We start from the raw sequence: 22,927 nt of genomic DNA on the forward strand, positions 1-22,927 counted from the left end.
TCTGCCAGTGCCATTGACTGGATGGATGGCAGAGTTGCTTCTGTTAACAAGTGTTTCTTCTGCACCCAAATTTTCTGTTTGGTGACTTTATTATCATTAACATGTGAATGTAGACGAGGAAAGAAGAAGTAATATTCCAAGATAGAGCTCATAACAGGATGTATAGTTCATTAAGCATGATCATGATCTTACTAGCAGTTAAAGCTATCTAACACGGAAAGGGTCCTGTAGAAAGAATGAGAAAGAATGCTGCAAATAATTTGAAAGGTATGCAGGGGGCATGAGTTACAGAAGAGAACTAGCCTATATAATTAACCTAGTCCTTATGACACGTGCCACTCCTACATTACGGATAAGGAACTGAGATTAGGGTGAATCTTACTAAGGTCATATTAAGATGGACTCTTAGAGCAGGGACTCTGCCTTGTCAATGTGGAAGCATGGACTGCAGTTCTGTCTCTGATATGTATGCAGTAATCTATCAAGTATTTATTAAGTAATTAATGATAGTATACCCTTGAACACATTGCTTCTCTTCCCTGGCACGAGTAATGTTTTACACTGGGGACTCCTTGTCCTATGAAGCAATCCCGGGCTCTCTGGTTTGCAGCATCCCTGTCCCCTCTGGATTCCAGTCATGACTATCAAAAATATTTCCTGTCATTGAGAGATATTCATGGGGAGGTAGGAGGAGGCAAAACTGATAGTTACGAAGTGTTGTATTGATTCATTTGGCACTTTAAGAAGTTCGTTGTGAAAATACACAGGATTCTTAAAGTCAATACCTCATAGTCTAACTCCTAAACTTCACTGCAAAACCTGCTGTGAAAACACTGCACATGGCAGCCACAGCCTGGTAGTTAGGAAGATTCCTTGGCTGCTTCTGCTCCCTGAGGCATCCGAGGGTGGTCCGTGGGGCTCAGAGCTCACAGGTGAGTGTTAGCTGTGACTGTGTCTACATTAAGAGCTTCTGTGGAATTTCACTAGCTTATGAAGTATCTTAGGAAGGAACTCACAGTTTGACTATAACTGCAAAGAATCCAGAGAAGGTCTGCATCCATCCAGGGGGAATTCCATGAAGAACAGTATATTTTGGAGCACTGTGTGTATGTGTGCACTCTGGGTTTTTTATAATTATTATTGTTTGTTAGAGTCCAAGTTTTATAGTGAAAATGATGGTAAGTTTATTAAGAAAGGAGTGCAGTTTGCAATAGAATGGAAATGGGTTGTCTTTAGAATGAGAACAACTGAATCCAAATTTTGAGTAAGAGAAACCTGGTGCCTGAAGACGATTCTATCTGGTATACAAAATTTGGTTTCACACATGAATCTTTTGTGGCGAGCTTCAGCACCTGCTATCTGTAGCCTGTCCATGTCCTGTTCACCCCCTCAAGTTTCTTGGTTAAATATTAGATACTAAATCTTTTCAAGTGCTATTTGATTACATGCCTGTTTACACTATGGCTGCAGAAATTAGCATTTGTAGGGAACAACAAAGAGAAAACAAGTCAGAACACAACCAAATCACTGCACACATTAAATATCAATTGACTAACATCAGTAATAATCCTAGTTTTTCTCAACTGGACAAAGCTGCAATACTTCACCTCATGAGGCTTACAACAAGGAACTTATACAGGACATGAAAGAGTCAAAACAGAGGCACAGGGAAGCATGACATTCATCACAGAAAAAGAGCAAGTTGGTGTTTCAGGTTGATGGTAGATTGTAAGACAAAAGCAGTTCAAATGACATCTCATAATGATTATGTGTCAGCCAAATAAAGAGAAAACAATCCTAAAAAGCATATAAAGATATAAATTGTAAACCTGGCAACTAAATGAAGAAATATAAATATGCATGATCAAAGTGTGAGGTTTTAACAAACCTCTCTCCAGAACTGATATGGCTCTGGTATTATATCTACAGGAATGTAGGATTTTTGAACTGCATGATTACTGACCCAAATAGCGTATTTAGAAAGAGCAGCTAACAATGACAAAAATGTGAACTGCTTACCTAAGTTGACCATTGGCTGGACTGTCTATCAATTCAGTCTCAACACATTCCAAAGTGCTGCAATCCAAGAGTCGGATCTAGGTGATCTAGAGTGATCTGCAGTGTGTGCTCACTGCAGAAAAGAACTGGGATGATAATTATGACAATGGTGGTAATAAGAATGATGGCAGTGACTATTAACTCTGCAAATGGATAGACATAAAGGAATAGTCTAAATAAAGCATGGATTAAGGAAGAAACAACATTGTAAATTAGGAAATTCTTTTAATTGTCTAATTGTGAAAACATTACCTCTTAATATGCAGCTAAAACCACATTTCAAAGAAACGATATACAAACAAATGTACACCTTAGAACAGAAATGCATAACATCAGGGCCCTTTGGTGACCACTCATGAATTCACTCCATGAATGCATGGACTTAATCCAACCGTGGTGAGTTTGCTCTGCAGGCTCAGAGCTACCTGCCCCAACTTTCTTTTCCTGCCCAGTGAAAGGCTTCTGGCCTTCCAGCTCCATAGCAGAGCTTTGCCCAGAAACCAGACTGCTAAGGGGAGGGATTCTCCAGGTGCTGGTGGGGAGAAAGGTGAGGATGGAGTAAGGGGCACCCAATGGATGCAGGGGTTCAAGAGTTGTGGCTCTGGAGAACAGCTTGCTAAGTCCCCTGCTCCTTCTTCAGGTCCCCAGTGTATAGGTGTGCTCCACATCTTAACCTCTAATTCCAGCCCTGCAGGCTCTGCCTCCTCCTAAACCTGCTGGGTTCTTAGCATTCAGATCTCTGTGTCAGAAAGTTGAAACTGAGGCCTAAGCCCTGGAGCTCTGAGATCTGAAGTGAGTAACATGCATTCTCCCAGCAATAACCTCTTCTGATCCCTGCCTCACTCTGTCCTCATTGTCCCTTCCCTGAAGGCACTGCCTCTGGGGCCACACATTCTTTCTGCAAATATTTGCTGGGTCTCACATAGGGAGATTCTGGCTTAGAAATGGGGAAATGGTGAAGTTGCCTGTGTGAAGATGTTGAGGGGAAAGGATCAAAGATGTGGCAGTGTAGAGTCTTCAGCAAGAGGGAGAAGAGAGGAAAGGGACCAGGACAGTGGGGGAGAGGGACCAGGAAAGAAACCCATCTGGAGAAAGGCAAAGCCTTCCAGAGGATGGGGCATCAGGCAATCTCAGGCCCAGGTGAGTGGAGACTAATCCAACCACTACTTACAATGGGGGCCTTTTATCTCATGTAAATCATACCTACTGCGTTTGACCAAGAATGAGTAATGGGAAAGCACAGCTGATTTTTGCTTGGCCAGTAGTAAATGAAATGTGCTCCAGAATTCACCAGACTCCTTCACTATGCTGGATGATATTCTTTGCACTTCTCAGCAAATGCATAAGACATTTCTTTTAACTATCATTCTTTTAGCTGAAATCTCTCAAGTTTCCCCTGAGACTGTAGATGGTGAGCTGAATGCTTCCACTGAGTTTGGAATGCACTGGCTGAATCCTGTGTGCCTTGGAGATGCTTACTATTTCCTTTGTCCCAAACACAGCGGGGTCCAAGAAAAACGAGCTCATCTTTCTTTAGGTCTCTTGCAACAAGAAGAAGGAGGAGGAAAGAAAATCAATGCCTGTGATCATCATTCCTCTCCAGCCACAGTAAATAGGTCGGGGAGAGGCATTATTTATCTCTGCTGTGAAAATTGGATTATAAATGTCGGCAAAGCAAAAAGCAAATTTTGAGACCAAAATATGTTCCTTGCTTCATGGCTGAATGGCCTGCTGAGGGATTTTTAATTTCATGTGTCACCGTTATAAGATCTGCAGCATTTTCTGATCGTGGCTCCCGGATCTGTGGTTTCTAGGCTTTTATTCTTATCTTTCAATCAGTGTACCATCTTTGCTATGGAGGAATGCTTTTAGATAGAAAAATTGAAGGAAAGCATGGATTATATAGGAAAAGACAATTTTTTGTTACCCTTTAAAAAATGCAAATGAGCCTCTGTGGTTATATGTGGATTTGCCTGGCTCACAAAGATCTCAATCATCTCTTGGTGACAGAATATATCCAATAGTGCCCTTAACAAAGCAGATTAACTGGGCCTGGACCCAAAGCTGAAGAATGAATGCAGGATGCTGGATGAATCATCAACAGCATAGATTATTTCACATGGGCACTGGGATTGAGTGACCTGTAGCTGTTGCCCATGTGTCTGGGGAATTCACCTATGATGCAGGTGGGAGAAATTAGCATAAACCATGTGACATCCACAGTGTTCCCAAGTTTTAGTCTGTTGGTTTCTGAGAAAACACAGGAAAAGAAAGATATGTGGGGAGCTTGCAGCCAAAGTCAGACAGAAAATCAGAGAACTTGTGGGCTATTCTTTTGATAAAGTTGGTACTTTGTAGCTGCATCCTTTGTAGGTCCACTCTCCAAAACACATATGCCCACACTCCTTCTTCCACCTCCATCTAAGCCAATATGACATAATTTATTGCATCTTTTTTTTGTATTGATCTAAATTTAAATTGTAAGAACATATTATCAGGACCTGGTTTCTGTTTTCCTCTTGTTATGGCTGGGTAGATCCCTGATTTAATACAGGACATAGAAAGAACCAAAATGCCGTGATCCAGAGACTTAGAGAGGAAAGTAAGACACTGCTACAATGAAGAAAGCACCCAAGAAGAAGGCTAAGGAAAATAGAGTTCCTTGAGGTTTTAATTAGGATTAGGGTGTGCTGTTAACACACTCAGATGCTACCGTACTATATCATGCACTGTGCCTCATTAGGATATGTAAATCCATACTATTATCACAAATGATTTTATAGTGGGAGGCTCAGCTGGAGAGAGGCTACAGCCACTCATACCTCAACTTCTCAGAGTTGAGTCATACCCAACAATGGCCTACTTGTCTTCAGGACTATGACACTATTTTCATGTGAATGTAACATTAAACCCACTGTGCTCTGATTTCAAAGTAAGTCACTGCTCTTCATAACCAGTGGAGCTTCTGTGATTTCCTTGATTATCTCTGTTTGATGGACCAATGGTCATTCACAGCCCAAACAGATGAAAGCTGCATACACAAACACACACACACACACACACACACACACACACACACACACATCATAAGACTAGGCTGAATTTCAGGTGATGAAAGAAGCCAACTTGGGAAGAAAATGATGGAGACTACAGTGCTCCTGGTGCATCGCAGATCCACAGCCAGAGTCCTCCTGAGTATGTGGTCTTCTATACTAAGATGGATGGCACCAGCTCCAGTGATTGATCCACAGAATCCTCCCTCTGGAAACAAGCAAGAATAAATGAATGGCTCCATTTTTGGAGACAGTTTGTGACTTAAAAAGGGTAGAGAAAGGAGCCAAGAGGTGTTTCCAGTACCCTTTCCACCTGCTGCCATAGTGCATGGTAGCTGGTAAGGTCTTCCATCTAATATCCCTCCTCCTGCGTCTGAGCCAAGAGTTTGAGAAAGACCCCATCAGCTGTTTACCTCTAAGACATCTTGTGAAATAAATAAACCTTGTGATGACTAATGTCACATCCAGGACTTCAGTGAATTCAGTGACACTGCCTAATTGAATTAGACTTAAGAACCATCTCCAAAGGAAATTGTCCATTTGGGGTTAGGTGTATTTCTCATAATAGCTCATTTTTATCCATTATGCTTCTTCATATCCTGAGTGGAAAGCAGTACTCAATGTCAGCAGGGAAGACATTAGGCATGCATGGACTTTGGTGACAAGAACCATTCAAGGACTGAGGACAATTATTCCAAGTGACACTGGAAACCTGAGTACACCTGAGTTACCAGAACAAGTATGTCAGATGCCAGAAGATTTAAAATAATCTACTCCTATAAAACAGTAGCTACCTAATTAGATCAGGATTAAGAGACCAGATATGAAAAAATATAACCTTGTGTTCCTTAAAAAGATTGTGATTTTTTTTCACTCTTTCCATTCTCACTGTCAAAGCAGAGCACACACATTTGACGGACAGCACTTTGAAGGCAAGGAGGAGACTGTATGTCTTCATTATCTTCACAGAACTCCTTCCTCTGTTGCCTTGACATCCACTAACAGGGCTGTAAACTTTCCCTGTCTTATTTGTTAAACTTCTTCTATGTTTCAAAAGTAAAAGCTTCCCTATTTTTTCCTATTGCTCTGCCCCCAAAATCAAATCCACTAAGGCAATTTCAATATCAGATGAACTGGACTTGAACTCCATCTGCAGGTGATCCACTCCTTCATTCTTCATGATGCCCCATTCTAGTCCCTGGGGATGCAGTGGTGACCCTGCTTTCCTGAAGCTCATATGATAATGCAGAGGTTCTGTGACTGAGACGAGATAACTAACTGCTTCAGACCGTGATAAGTGCTGAGGTGGAAAGGATAACAAGTGAACTGATTTGACAGAAATAGCCTAGAAAGGAGGTGGTCAGGCTATTGTATGATGGGGACAGGGCAGACTTCTAGGAGGTGACATAGGCATCCTTCTTCTAAGAGGAATGACAAATGACGATCCAGACCAGGTTAGGCAGAGAGGTCAGGTAGAGGAGCAGAAAGGTCTCAAGATAGGATCAGGCACACAATGGTCAGAAGTAGAAGACAGGCTTGGATGGCCAAGCATTGCTATATGGTCAAGTATTAAATAATTATTTAGTGAGTGCTAAGGCTGGATTTTTTTAAAGAAAACATATTCTCAGACTATAGGGATGTGCTTATGTTATGTTTCTTCCCCACAATCCATATCAAGATCATCACAGGAATACACAAACGTCCTCCTAAGCTACAGACTCGGCCAAAGCAGCTTGGAGACATCCTTCTTACATCAGTTTATTTTTCTGCTAAATACGTCCCGTATGCAAACTATTTAGGCTGTGATAGTCATAACTATCACAGAACTAGAATTGTGACAGGTATAAGCCATTTACAATTTTGTTAGAAAACTGTATGTTTATTCTATGAGTATTTGGGGTGATCCGATAAAAAAATAAACCAAACCCAGCACTACCTAGTTAACGCCATAAATGAAGATGTTACTGCCTTTGTTCTTTTCCGGATGGCTGTGGTTCTCACCTTCGTTACTCTTCATGCCCATTTCATTCTATCAAAGATGATTTCACTTCTTCCATCCAAATGCCTTCATTCTCCATTCTAGTTTAAAAGCTGCTAATGCATTCAGCTTTTAAACTAAACTAATCCTGGTTGCATCTGGACGATTGAGTTACACAGCTCATGTTCTGTAACAAAACAAGCTCTGTGAGGAAAGGAAGATGTGCAAATTAGGCAGAAATGTACCAGGTAATGGTATCTGCTGAGAAACCAAAATTAGGTGAACGTCTGGGATACATATTTGTAAGAAAAATTATATCTACCATGATACATCCATGATCCGAATGCAGGCTATGCTAATTGGGTGAATTTGAATGCTTGCTTGAGGATTGCTGATAATAAATAGCTATTTATTTTAGGTGTAAATTAATATTTTAGTTGCTTAAAAATAGTTCATTTAGAGATGCATGTTAAAAATTTGTGGATGAGGACTGATGGTGGAGCTCACTGTTATAGTGCTTACCTAGGATGCATGAAGCCCAGAAGTCTATCTCCTGAATGATATGGTATACAACAAATAAATTAGACAGGATTTTCAAAGTTTGAAAAAATTCCTTCTGGTCATGTTTTGCTTCCCCAAATATCTTTCTCCTTTAAGTGAGAATGGTGATCTGACTGTGATGATATTTCACACTCAACAATCTGTAGACTGATTGTGTGTAATCTAAATCTTTGCAGGTCTTTCCTTCTGGAGTGTGCCAATAAGGATTTCACAGCCTTGTGTTTGAATGTGCAATGGGGGATCCCTTCACAGTCAGTTCTAAATCTGATGCACAAGAGAGGCATCTGAATATACTTTCTGGCCCTAGTGAGACATTCTTAATGAAAAAATTTTCTGCACGGACTAATTGAATCAATGTAATTACAAGGTTTGTGTCATGTCAAACTTTAATGCCGATAATGTAATTTACATGTATTTACAGTAGACTAGCCCATTACAGATCCAATTTCCATCCCTGTCATCAGTCAAGCTCATCTGTTTCTGTGATAGAAGACCCTATGAGTCAGTGGCAGCCACATTAAAAGGGACATGCTTGGAGAACCTCGATAATGATTTCCACAGTGAATTGGAATAATTTACATTCCCACCAGCAGTGAGTAAGAATCCCTTTACCCCTGCATCCTCACCAGAATTTGTTGTTGCTTGTACTTTTGATGATAACCATTCTGACCGGGTAGAGGTGGAACCTCAATGTAGTTATGATTTGCATTTCCTTGCTGCTAAGGATGTTGAATGTTTTTGATGTATTTATTGGCCATTTGTACTAAAGTATCTATTCAGTTCATTTGCCCATTTATTGGCTGAGTTATTTGTTATTTTGGTGCTTAATTTTTTTGATGTGTTTATGTATTCTGTAGATGAATATCTGGCAAAGATTTTCTTCCATTCTGTGGGCTGTCTCTTCACTCTGTTGAGTTTTTCTTCTGTGGTGCTGTAGCTTCATAATTTGATGTAATTCCCTTTGTCAATTCCTGGTCTTATTTCCTGAGCTATTCGAGTTGTATTCAGAAAGTCCTTGTCTGTGTCTATAACTTGAAGTGTTTGTTTCCTGTATGTTTTCCTCTAGTAGTTTCAAAGCTTCAGATCTTACATGAAGGTCTTTGATCCATTTTGAACTGACTTTTGTACAGGGTGAGAGATAGGGATCTAGTTTCAGTCTTCTACATGTGGATATCCAGTTTTCCCAGCACCCCTTATAAAAGATGCTGTCATTTTTGCAATGTCTGTTTTGGGTGTCTTTGTCAAGAATTGATGGCTGTATTTGCTTAGGCTTAAAAATGCATGTAAGTCCATATGTATTTTTAAATTTTATGCATATATGGTGTATATGCACAATGGAGTTTTATTCAGTCAATAAGAAGAATGAAATTATGTCCTATATTGAAAAATGGATGGAACTTTGAAATAAAGTCAGTCCTATAAAGACAGTAATCACATGTTTATTCTCTTTTGTGAAAGCTAGGGGGGAAAAATAACACAAAACAAAACACTAGGGCCAGGAAAGTTAAAGGGGGACTCCTAGGGATGTGTAGAGGGAACAGGAGGAGGAAGACAGAAAAGAAAGAGTAGTAGAAGGAATAAATATGATCGAAGTACATTGCCTGAACGTTTGAAAATGTCATGATGAAACCCCTTGCTATGTACAATTTAATATACTCCAATAAAAAACTAATTAAATAGATGCAAGGGACTGAATTCACACCCCAGTACCACACACACAAAAAATGCTGTGTGTGTGGAACAGTGTGAGACATGGGTGTAGGACTGTCTCATGGCAGGGTCCCTGTGCACAGCTGTACCTCAAGAGCATTTTTAAATATTGCATACAAAGGGGATCAAGATATACAAGATTGTGGTGATAAAACTTACACTGTTAGGATGGTAGAGATGCTTATAACAAAGAAATTTAAATTGCTCTCCCTAAACAAAACAACAAAATGTGAATGTGTAACAAGTAGGCAATTGAATCTCATACCACTTACAGAAAGGGTGCAAGGAGGTTTCTGTCCATGAATTCATTTTAGTCCAATCATACTTGGAGTCATCAGGTTCTTACTCTGTTCATCTAACTTCAAAGCATGGACCCTTCATGGTATTCACCTTTGCTAACAAAATTGTCTCTGGTCCCTCTTCTGTCTTAAGCAGCATCTTTCAAAGGAAGAAGAAACTACTAAAAAAAGGTCAGATGACATATCCAACCACCGTTCACCCAATGTTGGATGAGAGAAAATGGAAGAGTTAACAAAGCTTGGGGAGGACCACAGCCAACCAGACATCTTGTCTGCTGGTGCTTTAAGCTTATCTGCTATTCAAGTGGAAATACAGGACTAGTAGTTCCAAAACTTGCACTGTTTTAATAAAATACAGGTAGATGGAGGTTTATGCTATATCTCTAGAATTCTGCTTGCTAGAAAGTTACTAAAGGGAATTATTCAATAAAGTAAGTAACTGCAGACTTCATTTGAGTGGATGAACACGGGTTTGTAATGTACAATCTGACAGAATGAGGACTACATTTTTGGCTTTTCCATTTTAATTTAATTTGCTTTTGTAGTGGTGAGGATGGAACCCATGATTCTTGTGCATCCTAGGCAAATGCTCTACGAGTGAGTTATAACCCCAGCTTTCTTTTCTAATTTGATCAGAAAAAAGTCTAATTAAGTAAAATAATGTGGACTTGATACTTTAGTTAGTATTCTCAAAGTGAAATTTTTTAAGTGAAATTTTTGAGGGTAATTAAAATAAAAACAAATTTTAGAACAGGTGTGCAAGTACGTATTTGCAGAGATTATGAACCAAGATTTGTAATGCGGAAAGCACCAGTTATCCTCTGGCTTTCATTGGAACATCCAGTTTTATAATTAATCTAACTGTGGTTATTTTGTCTATAAAACGAGACAAAATATTGTATGAATCCATTTAGACATAACTCTTGCAATGATAAAATTTTAAAGATGTCTGGAAAGAACATTTCTATTTGGTAGCTTGTGAATATTAAATAATTTGTAAACTAAAACTTCAGAGCACTTAATCAGAGACAGCCAGCATCTTGCTCATGTGAGGACTCCTACAGCAACAGTAGTTCTGTATATTTCTCTAACTGTATGGCGCTTACTGTATGGCTGGGAGAAGACGGGCCAGGAAGGAACTAGAGGAGGATCAATTGCTTATTTTGTCCAGAAAAGAAGAAAAGTACCCCAAATGCCACTTGATAGATAGATAGATATTATATTTATTTTTAATATGTACCTCAGATTTATTTTGAAGCACTCACTTTCTGAAAACCTATTATTTCTGTAATTTGTAGACTCCTATTTCTTAATAGATTTTCACGTACATAGTTTGTCTCAGGTTCTCCAAAAAAGAGCAGAGATATCCTGAAGAGCTGACTTTACCCTGGGCCACACTGCCAATCATGAAAATGTCTGGTATTTTTTGAGAGTTGAATTGGAGGTTCTAACAGAGGTTGCAGGTACTCTTGACCAAAGAAAGGTCACCCTCTATTGCGGAAGGTCATCCTCTTTTACTGAGCGTGCAGCTTCGGGAGAGATGTGCCTGAACACTGAGGGATGAAGGGGACATGCTCCTAGCCAGCCAGATGAGCTCAGTCAACCCTCACGATCAAAGGAGTGACAGAAGCCACAGCCAGATCTCCCTCACATCCTGTTTGGCACTTTTTTGGATTGACAGATTTCTTTTTCTGATTTCCTAAACTTAGAAGAAACCATGGTTTCTTGGAGTGAGATTTGTTCTTTGCAGCATTATGTATTTGGGGAGAACATATGTGTCTGCAAAATGCTAGCATAAATATGGTTCTCACAAAAAATTTAATTACAAATTATAGAATAAAAGAGAATCATTCAACCAAAAAAATAGAGACTGCATTACATTGGCCTATTTCTTTAGCAGTTTATTAAATTTTTTGATGCATTCAATCAGTATGCAGTGGTAATAATTTCCTTCATTTTTTCGAATTCCCTTATGTGCATAGGTTTGATTCTAGAAAATTATTGCATCTGTATTTGGGCCATAAGCTGTGCAACCATTTCTTTATTTGGGGATGCTCAGACATTTTCAGATATTTTATTAGTACACATTTGTACAGTTCCTAGAAACAGCAGGAAAGGGTAACCTGGTGGACGAAGTGGTTTTTCTTCCCCAGGTTCGTGGTTGCTTCATACCCTCTGCAGAAGAGCTTGAAGTTCATAGGCTCAGGTACCCACATGGCAACATTAGGAAGTGACATCTGATTGGAGTGTGGCTTTTTCTGGGCTGTGCTTCATGTCTGGGCAGGGTACAGTTCTTTACACTGCTGTTGACACCATCAGAGTCATGGTATTTAGGGGAGAACAAGCTCCAGTCCTAAGACAGCCCTTAGTCTCAAGGGGAGGAGGTCATTGCTTCTTAGCTCCACCTCCATCGTCTAGTCCTTTTGTCTTATTTCTTCCCTGCCTCATTGTCAAGCTCTCTGATGGTGTTCTTCCCTGGTGATGCTTCAAGACCTTGCTGTTGATTTTTCTGCCAGTTATTTTCATGCTCAAACTATTGAATGCACAGAACCCTGAGCAATCCTTTCAAAGCAATCTTCCTCAGGTTTATGCCTCCTAATCCTCTTGACCCTAATAAAATAGCAATGGTGGCAGTTACCATCAGTGAAGATTCACCACTGTGCTGCATGTGCAAAGCTCTTTAATCCATGCCTGAACTACCACCTTCTCCTTACACCCAGGAAAACTGAAGCTTGTAAGTGATGAGCTCTGAGTCCCACAGCCAGTGAGTGGCACAGTTTGAACTCAAACCCACATCAGACTCACTCTAAGTTCAGGGATCTTGATAATTATACTAAATTACTCACCTTATTAGTGCTAATATGAGTGCTTTGTGGGTAGTGCAAAAGTTCTGGTTTTCATTATTTAAACCGTGCATGTCATTGGTGTGAGAACACTCATTGGCCACTGCTGTAATAAAGGAGTCTACATGAAGTCATTGTGGTCTTTTTATAGGTTGCCAAAGGGGAAGACGCTGTAATAGTGAAAATAGTAAAGAGAAAAATCATTCAAACATAAAATGTGAATCAGAGAAAATAAATATTGTAGTGTGTGCCTTCACTCTCCTGCTTCTAATTCTCCTCCATCTGGTGCACAAATTGGATTATGTCCTTACTCTGCCTAAAAGCCTTCAATGTTTCCCCTGCCCTCTGCTTATCAAGCAGTGTCTGTGATGGAGGATGGAGGATACACCTGCCTTGCACAAACTCACCATTTAACTCAGGCCCGGGCCATGCTGTCAGCTCAGGCCTCCAGGCCCCTTCACTGTTGCCTACAGCCTCCAAACACTCATCAATGTTATACACTGCCATTCATCCTCATTTGTGGATTCCACAATTGTGGATTCACCTACTCACTAATGTTTATTGGCAACCACAAAATCCATATTTAGTACATTTTCACGGTCATTCAAGACATCTGGAGAGTGTAAAGATGTGAGCTGTTCAGTAGACATTCCAGTTGAAATCAAAGAAAGCAATGTTTAGCCTTTCTCATTCAGCTCTCAAACTATGAGCAAGTGTCCATTTCATGGTCTATTTAGTGGCATATTTTTAAGGATTTTGAGCCCTTTGTTGTTGATTTTGCTGTTTAAAAGAGCCCTCAAGCATAGTGCTGAAGTGCTATCCACCATCCCTGAGCACAAGAATCCTGTGATGTGCCTTATGGTGCAAAGCAATAAGATGGTTCATTTTGTTCAAGAATGGATTACGGTGCTGGTGACTGGGAGCTCAGTGTTGATGAAACATGTGTCTTTAAACAGTCACGTGCAAAAAACAAGGTTATATATTAATCTGTTGAGAAAAAATCTAACCAGATATTCACAGGACTCAGCTCTGTAGGAACAATGGTTCAGTATTCACCAACTCGCTGTTCAAGGAGACTTCACAGAACATAACTACTGAATAGTCAGAATTAACTGAAGCTCATAATTTATTCATACTGGCCAGGTTCCATTTTCCAAATAACCTGTTAGTTATGTCTCAGATATACTGTTCCAACTGTCTGGGCTCTTTTCCTCTTTCTTCTTTGAATCAGTGGTTATTCTCATTTATTTTCAAGAATTCTATTAACTTATAGTCCAACATCCATCAGTGATCCTCTTCTTCTTGTTTTGGCATCGTGAAAGTGCTAGGCTAAACTCCCCTACTTCTGTAAGATAAACTTAGTTTGAGACTAACTGTCCATCAGAACTCCCAGTCTTTTTTGACAGAGCAGACAATGGTGGTGGTGTTTGAATTCCCTTAGACCAATCTGGAATGTGTCTTGAGTTACACAGGCTGCAAAACAGGTTAGACTTCTTGACCAAGTCTTTCCTGTATTTGTCATCCCTTAATCTGTTGTTTGGGTTTCTGTTCTTTCTAAGGTCTGTTTTGTCAATTTGATTCTGATACAGTGCCAAACTTCATGGGCTTCATAAAGTACTTCCCAATTTTCTGTTATGTTAGCTTGTGTCATTTCTTTTGTTGTTTTCTACCTAAGGCTCAGCTCAGCCTTCTCCTCCATGGGGTTTCATGCTATCCCCACTCTTTTCCAATTTGGCACCGTCCCACCATTTAACCCTGGATACCTGCCTCATAGGAACACATCGTACTTTACTACAAACTTTACCATGCTTTACTACAAATCTGTCTCCTAATGAACATGGTGTGGAAGGAGGCAGTGAGCCCTCAACAATCTAAATTTGTCAATAACTCAGCAAATTTGGAGGAGCTAAGAGGATGAGGTGAGTCTGTCCAGACTGATTCCCTCAGAGTCTTGATCTTGAACTAAACAAAGCATCAAAGCCCACACAGATAAAAGATCAAAAGGAAAGTCACAGATGCACAGATACCTGGAGAATGATTTTGAAGCCATTAATGAATTTTCATCTCTCAGTGCAAAGTCTAAAAATGTCACATAAAAGTGGTGGCCAGAATGCCTTCCTTGTCAAGCCAGAGCCATGTACTTCTCAGCACAGTTGAGACTGAGAAGGAAGCATATTAAAAAAGCCACCACCAATAAAGATGGTTGTTCCTACTACATCAGAAAGTGTTTGCATAAATGTCACAGGAAATGCTACATTGGCTCTCTGTTTGGGTCTACATTTTAAAATGAGCACTTTTTTTTAGAACCATATTTTGGTTTATAGAAAAACTGTGTATAGAGTACAGCATGTTCCCAAGGACTCCCTCCTTCTCCCTCAGATTCACTTTCCCCCATTATTAACATCATGCATGAGTGTGGAACATTTGCTGAAGTTGGTAAACCAATATTAATCCATCGTTGATGAAAGCTGGAACTTCCATTAGGGTTCACTCTTGAGTTGTACATTTGTGTGGGATTTGACAAATACACAATGACCTCTAGCCCCTATTATGGTGTCACACAGACTCTTATAACTGCCCCTCAAATCTTCCATGCGCCCCCTATTCATCTCACTCCCATCCCCAACCCCTGGCAACCACTGACTTTTCATGGTCTCCATAGCCTTGCCTTTCTAGAATGACATGTAAAAATCATACAGTGTGCAGCTTTTCAGACAGGCTTCTTTCGCTTACTTTGATCGGTCTTCTATGTCATTCCATACCTTGGCAGCTCACTTTTTAAAATCTCTATTCTAGTCTACATGTATATTTTTAAAGTAATGCACAGGCCTTTTTTGTCACCTATTTGTTGGGGGTAACTCCTGTAGGTGCCTCTTTTAGGTCACAATGATTACCGGCATACAATAAATTAGTTGAAATGAACATTATTAAAGTGATCTAGAACAGGACAAAGCCAAATGGAGCAGGTCAGAAAAGAGAAGAAAATATGAAATCTCATTGTACTTAATAGTTTTTTGTTTCTATTTGTGAGTGGGTGATGCATGCATGCTTGTGTGTGTGTGTGCGCACAGACACTGAGACAGCACACATTTATTACTGCCTACTTTTACTACCACTATGACAATAAAAAACCAAAAGCCATAGCACTAAATTAAATGTAGTATTAAACATAGTAATTACCATTTTCTGGGCCATGTTTGAGTTATTCCTCGATGACACTTTGTTATTATATTACTATTGCTATTATTTTGTAGATGAGAAACTTGAGGCTGAGAGAAGAAAAGTAACTTTCCTCAAATGTTGTGAGTAGCCTGTTAGCAGCTAGGATTCCTACACAGGAAGAATATTGCTTTTTTCGGGGGGCGGTATTGGAGTTTGAATTCGAGGCCTTGAAATTGTTAGGCAGGTGGCTTTACCACTTCAGCTACATCCCTAACCCTTTTTGATTTTTATTTATTTTTCAGGAAGGGTCTTGCATTTTTTGCTTGGGGCTGGCATCAGACTGTGATCCTCCTACCTATGCCTCCCACATAGCTGAGATGACCAGCTTATTGTTTGTGACGGGGCCTTGTCAACATTTTTCCCAGATTGGCCTCAAATTGCAATCGTCTGATCTCCACCTCTCAAGTAACTGGAATTACAGATGTGATCCACTGCACCTGGCCCATCTGTCTTCTTTCACATAATTCAGGTTGGTCCTGGAAATCGTCTTTGCATCTGAAGCAATGAGTGTTTGTCAGATTCTGGAAAAGGGATTGCTTTGTTACTTTTAATAAAATAACAGCCATGGCACCCAAGTCTGTTGTTCTCAAGGTGATTGATTTACCCCTTAGAGGAGGGATGACAAAACATTTCTGTGCTGAGTAAAACTCTTTCTCATCGTATCAACGTAAAGACAAACTCTGGTATGCAGAGATGGAATGAGGGAAAGGTCTGTGAGTGATTAGTGATGATGACCCCAGGATGGTACCAGAATAAAGATCCACATGTGATCCCTTTGCAACTATTTCTTCATTCAAACATACAGTCAGTCAACAAGTCTGCGTGGACCACAACAGAGCATTCTAAGCACAGGGTACAGCACTGGGCAAAAGAGACAGAGTTGCCGCCCTTGGCGAGATTACAATCAAATGCAAGAAGACGGACAATCAATAAACAAGACAGACATGGGTGAGCTGATATGAGGAAATGCAAATGATGAGAACAGAGATGGCACTGAACCGAGAGCTGCCCTTTTCCCTGGGGGTGTTGTCAGACTTCCTTGTCATGAGGGAATGATATCTCACAGAAACCTGTAGGGAGAGAGAGTGTAAGCTTCACTTATATCTATTCACAGAGAGTGGTGAGTGGCATCATTTAGCAAGAGCTGAGGTCTTTGATCCAGTGCTTAGTCTGGAATTTACACTGTCTAAAAGGGAGAATGATAACAAGAGTACTCTTGCAGTGGAGAAGAGTGCTTCTTTCTTTTTCTACTGTGCCTATAATTGGTGCTCTTCAGATCTCTTAAAATACTAACAAAAAGTGCTTTATTTACCTATAAAACATATATATTATAGGCAAATTGTAAAGTTCATAAAATAATTTCATAACACTTGTTATGATAGGTTCAGAAAAGGTATAGTTTCTGTGTGGATGCCAGAGTAGACACCTAGATGATTCATAAGAAAAAAAATAAAAGAAGCTCTCAATTCTATAAGTTGCCAATTCGATTTTAGTTCCATAATTCAGTGGTCTAGAGACCACAGACAAATGAACACCCGAGGGCTTGTTTTTGCTCTGATGGTCTCCAGTGGTCACCAGGGAAACCCTCCAATCCAGTGGAGGCACAGGGTCAAGGTGAGAGAACCTGGCCCAGACCTCACTGGGTGATCAGGGCTGTATCTGTGCCAAATATTTTCTGTATCACATTGGGAGATGTGATAGCTTTCCATCACTGTGGCAAAACATGGAGAGAGACAATTTATAAGGACAAAAGATTTATTCTGGCTCACAGGTTCAGAGGTTTCCATCCAAGGTTATTTGACTCTGTTGTTTTGGAGATGGTGGTAAGGCAGAACATTGTATCATGTTTGCAATTCATGGTGGAGCAAAACCACTCACTTCACTTTGGAGAGGAAGCAAATAGGAAGGGGCCAATCTCCCTATCAAGGGCACAGCCCTAATGACTTAATTTCCTTCCATTGAGCCCCACACCCTAAAAGGTCCACGATGTCAAGAAGCATCAGAGGCTGGGGACCACACCTTGGATACATGGTCCTTGAGGGACTTTTAAGATACAAACATAACAGAAGATGCTGGAAGAAACATTTCTGGAATAGCCACAACTTCTGAGCTTTCAACTGCAAGTGGACTCAGGGTCACAGCCTAGGATGCATTGTTCTATTCTTACTCATTCAAAAATTATTAATGAAAGGACTGTAAAATAGGTGCTGTGTGTGTGTGTGGAGGGGTACTTCTGGGAGGGGAAGGGTGGATGATGGAGATGAAAGTGAGGGAATATGGTTGGTGGGCTTCATATTCCTATATGAAATAGAAGGATGAAACCTCTTACAATTTCTTTAAGTGGGGTAGGGAAGGGTTTGTGGGACAGGGAAGGAGAAGTGGGGACAATCTAACTCATGTACAAATGTAAGGTTATTCAGAATTGTCACAATGAATTCCCCCTGTACAAAGAATATATCCTAATAAAAATGGGGAAAAAAATGAACAGTGTGGTTGCATAAAAAAACACAGTTTGTGGCATTGAATTTCCCAAAATGAAAGTTGTATCTGGAAGTGGAAGAATTCAATGTGGATAGTTTTATAATATGAATAATCTTTCTGATAAACTCGTTTTCTATACAATAAGCATTTTATGTCTTGACTTGCATGGGTAGTGAAGTATTCTGAAACTTAATAAAATAGTTTTAGGTTATCTGTCTTTAAAAAAAAAAAGGCTCAACAACGAAGGAGCTGCAGTCAGAACACCACTGCGAATCCACACGTTTGATTAACAAGGACAGCGCAGAGTACAACAGTCACACCTGCGAGGAAATGCAAGAAGGTCTGGAGAGAAAACCTTTCATTCTTATTTGGGGAAATTTGCCATTGAAGTTAGAAGTTTGAAATTTTCTCCATTCTACTGTGTTTCCCTCTCTGTGACTTAAGATTCCTAGGAAAGCACTTAAAATGTGAAAGGGGAGGACTGTGGTCATTTTTAGGAAGAGAATAAGGTCTTTGAAAACTTCTCTATCTCACAAGGCACATGAATGTGTAACATTCAACCAAAGCTGATACTTTTATTAGCTTTTCATTCTGTAATTCAACAATAATAATTAGGTATCATTTTAGATATGATTCAAACATGATGTCATAGACAGCTCTTAGATTAATACACTTAATGGGAAACCTTCAACCATTTGAAAACCATCTCAGCATAGATTATAGCATTTTATATTTCAATCATGGCTTTTACTTTAAAAAAATTCCTTCACCACATAAAAAATTTGTACAGGGGTGGGAGCAAAATACATTGATAATTTTTGAAAGGCAATTAGTAGGACATATCAAAACATTTAAAGATATATTTACTCTTTCAGTCCTCAGTTTCACTCCGAAACATGTCCTGAGGAAGGAGGCTGATGGTGTAGGTAGGGCTGGTCCTACCTTTCTTTGTAGGGAACACCACCTTCTCCTGATACTCAAAGCACTGTTTGCTTTGAGGAACCCCTGCCTCACTCACAGTTTATGTGTCTAGCTGGGGTGGACCCCAATCTCAGTTTACTTGCTTCCCAGTCCTAAGGCAATCAGCATCTTTTATCTCTTCAGCCCTTCACTCAGATATGAGAATCTGATTGAATTTGGCCTTGTGTCACACTGGTCTAAAATAATTTAGGGAATATAGTGAAAAAAACCCAGGTAGATTAATTTGATTGTTGTTTATCTGTTGTTTTATTATACTATATCTTTTGCTGGGAAGATGGCAGACATAACGAGTGGGGTTCCGCCATTTGCAAACAACTCTGCCAAAACTAAAATCAGCTCAGAGGGCAGCAGAGCTGAGAGAATATAGGACCACCCCTGGGAAATGTCAGCTTCGGAGTGACAGTGATTGTCTGATTTGGTCACTCATAGATCCCTACATCCGCAGGAATTTATCATTTGTACAGTGGGTGCTCAATCAATATTGATGGAATTAAACCAAAAAGCAAGAGATGGTCTGAACACATTAGTTAAGTACATGGATTGTCACACACCTGTAGCCATCACAGGATTTTCCTGTCGTGTAAGTCCATGACGTTTTCCTTTCATAAGTCAATTTGAATTAACTGACTATATGAATTAAATATTCCTAATACTAATGAAGACTTCAAAGATATATTTTCAGTAAATACAGTGTTCCCCGTTACCTCTGTATGTTAGCTTTGTGTAGCTGGTAAACAAGTGTGTTGCACTATAGCGATAGCCAAAATTCCAGCTCTCTGAGACATTGTGGATTTAATGCAAAATAAACGCATTTTTTTCTAGTTTCCTTTTCCAAATTACTCCCAGTATCCATGAAGAGGCAGACAGGAGTGACCTCAAATCTCTACAGCCCAAGTGCTTATGTAAAGCTGTATTTCAATGTATCCTTAGGTTCCGTGCTTGTGTCCCACGGGCCAAATGGCAGGCTGTCTCACTGCACTCCTATTGTTCTGCTCTAAAAGTCCTTAGAGAGGACAAGACTGTTTTCTGAGAGTGAGTCTCCATTAAGACCCAGTTCAAGAACCCTGTCATTATAGCCAGAAAACTAGAATCAATAGTATTAACCAGCATGAAATAAAAACAACGAACAGATGTCGTATCTAATTTATTCTGTCACTCATTTGTCCAACTAGTATTTATTGAGCACATGCTGTGTGCCTCAGGCTGAACCAGGCTTTGAAAGACTCCAGCAAACACATTGCTTAAAACATCATTGCTCAAAATGGTGTGGAGCATGTATAGGAAAACTATCATGGGATGAAAAAGGAAATAAACAAAGAGCATGACAGAGGATAAGCAATAGGGAGAAACTAATTTGTATAGTTAGGACAGCACAGGTCCTTTTGAGGAGAACTAGTCTGCAATTCAAACAATGAGAAAGAGCACACACACACAGAGTTATATAATTAAGGCATGGATTGTGCTCCCCCCATTTAAGTGCATAAGTGATGTGACAATATCTGGAGCTAGGAATGTAAGGCGGGGTAATTAAGGTTAAATAAGTTACTATCAGTGTGGCCCTAATCAGTAGGATTAGCGTCCTTTTTAAGAAGTGGAAGAGACCTCAGAAACTACTGTCTGGGAAGTTTGTCCACCAAGAAAGGAGCCTGTGTGATGCAGTGTGAGAAGGTGGCTGTCCGCAAGGCAGGAATTCAGCCCTTCTCAGACACTGTATCTGCCAGTACCTTGTCTGAAACTCCTAACATACAGATCTTCCGTGAGAAATAAATTACCATTTTTTTTTAGTCACTCCAGTTGGTGGCATTCGGTTGTGATAGCCCAAAATGACTGTATTTGTGGGTGAGTATGTGAATGATTTAGGTGAAAAAAGTTAAGAAGCAGACAATACCATATTCTCCTTTCTTAGAACACAGCTTGAAAGAAATATCCAAAAAAAACAGGCATTCGCAAACTCTGGCCCACAGGAAACTGCCCCAGCCCTTATTTTCCTAAGTATAATTTTCTGAGAACACAAATACATTTATTTTTCTGCAGCACTAGGGATTGAATCCAAGGCCTTTCACATGCTAGGTAAGTGCTCTACCCTGAGTCCTCTGCTTATTTTTAACAAATTGTTTTATACCTGTTTTTACCTTACAGCAATGCAGGTAAATAGTCCTAAAGATTAAATAACCCACAAAGCCAAAAATGTTTACAATTTAGCCCTTTATAGAAAAAATTTGCTTAATCCTGTTCTAAATGCTAACCATGTAATGAGCAAATCAGTGATTTTAGTTTTTTTCTTCTGTATTCATGGAATCTACTGTTTGTATAATTTAAGAACTGTGTGACAAAAAATAACACCTGCCATAGGAAGGCTTTCTTCCTGCAGACAGAGACATCCATCACCCCAGCTCTCACTTAAAATGTGGGCTCCTGTATGCAGATATTCAAGAAATAGCTCTTGGTGCATAAATACTCAATGAGATTATTTGATTTTGTTTGTGGTTGCTCTGACACCATTTACTGAAATGAATCATTGTAAATAGTCTCAGTAGTGTTTACTGTTCTCTGAGGCTCTAACCACTGTAGACATTTCCTTCACTATTCTCCATTTTTCTCTAATTAAAAGGTCAACATGAGGGCTGGGTAGAGCCCTCACAAGTGGTAGAGTGCCAGCCTAGCAAACTCAAGGCCCTGAGTTCAAACCCCATACAGCATTAAAAAACAGCCAATGTAAATGTGAGTTCCCATTAAATAGTTGTTGATGATAATAATGTTAAAAATACTCCTTTGAACATTATAAAATTATTTGTATTTCTCTGCCTAAAAGTCTGAGCCAATAGTAATTTCCTGTAGATTGGTTAAAATACTAGAATAAAAATTGTCACTGTGTTCTGATTGCTCCCTTTATGGATGAACCCGTGTGAATTCAGAAAAGTGTTTTCATGTCTAGCACTGTTGTTGGAGACGTGTCAAGTAGCTCTCTTCCCCAGAATTAACTTCTGAGATGCTTCAAGATATGTGCAAGTTTCTAACTAAGCCAAAATTAGAGAAGAATGAGGAATTCAGAGGGATGGGGATAGAAAGTCAGTGAGAAGACATTCCACTTTGAGCTGTGATGGGTTAGTCTGCCCCAAAGCAAACCAGTTGCTGAGAAAGAAAAAACAAAACAAAACTGGGGACATTTGGAAACATCTTTTAAAAATTTGTTTGTTGACATTAGCAACCTAGTGACACAGTCAAGCTCTGAGGGGCCAGGAGGCAAAAGGATCAGAAACTTATTGGGGTAAGGCTGACATCTTCAAATTTTCCCTTCAAAGATTTGCTGGTTTTGAGTCACGCTGAACAAGACGTTGAGAAGTCAAGCAGAGATCCTCACAGAAAATACAAGGCAGTCAGAGTTTGGGGTCGTTCCCAGAGGCTAAAGAAACAAAAGGAATGCAGTGGTACAAGACAATCAGTACACAAGGGGCCAAGGTCCTGGGCAGAGCTGAGGTGGGGAAGTGATCTCAGCCATGGTAGCTCTTATCTTGATGCTGTTCTCAATGGCAAAGCCCAGAGCAGGAAGCTCTGCTGGGTGCTTCTGCAGGGACTCTCCATCCAGAGGAACTCAGCAGTAAATTCACAATGGGGGAAAAAAAACTAGGTTTGGAGATTTCTAAGATCTTCTAAGCGCTCTGTGTATCTCCTTATTTCATCTTAGTAACAAGATGCTAATTAAAAATAAATAGACGAGGCAAAGGGATTCTTGAAGACCGG

At 39.8% G+C, this 22,927-nt stretch overlaps 1 long non-coding RNA gene across 1 annotated transcript in view; it reads left to right on the top strand.

Annotated features, from left to right (window-relative positions):
* The window catches only part of LOC141418856 (uncharacterized), a 44,248-nt gene extending 27,305 nt beyond the window's left edge, over positions 1 to 16,943 (top strand). The window contains exon 4 of the long non-coding RNA XR_012443518.1: positions 15,967 to 16,943. This is a non-coding gene — a long non-coding RNA (uncharacterized lncRNA). The remainder of the gene's footprint in view (positions 1 to 15,966) is intronic.
* The last annotated feature ends 5,984 nt before the right edge of the window (positions 16,944 to 22,927 follow it).

Source organism: Castor canadensis, chromosome 18 (genome assembly GCF_047511655.1).
Source record: "Castor canadensis chromosome 18, mCasCan1.hap1v2, whole genome shotgun sequence".
NCBI classification, from domain to species: domain Eukaryota; kingdom Metazoa; phylum Chordata; class Mammalia; order Rodentia; family Castoridae; genus Castor; species Castor canadensis.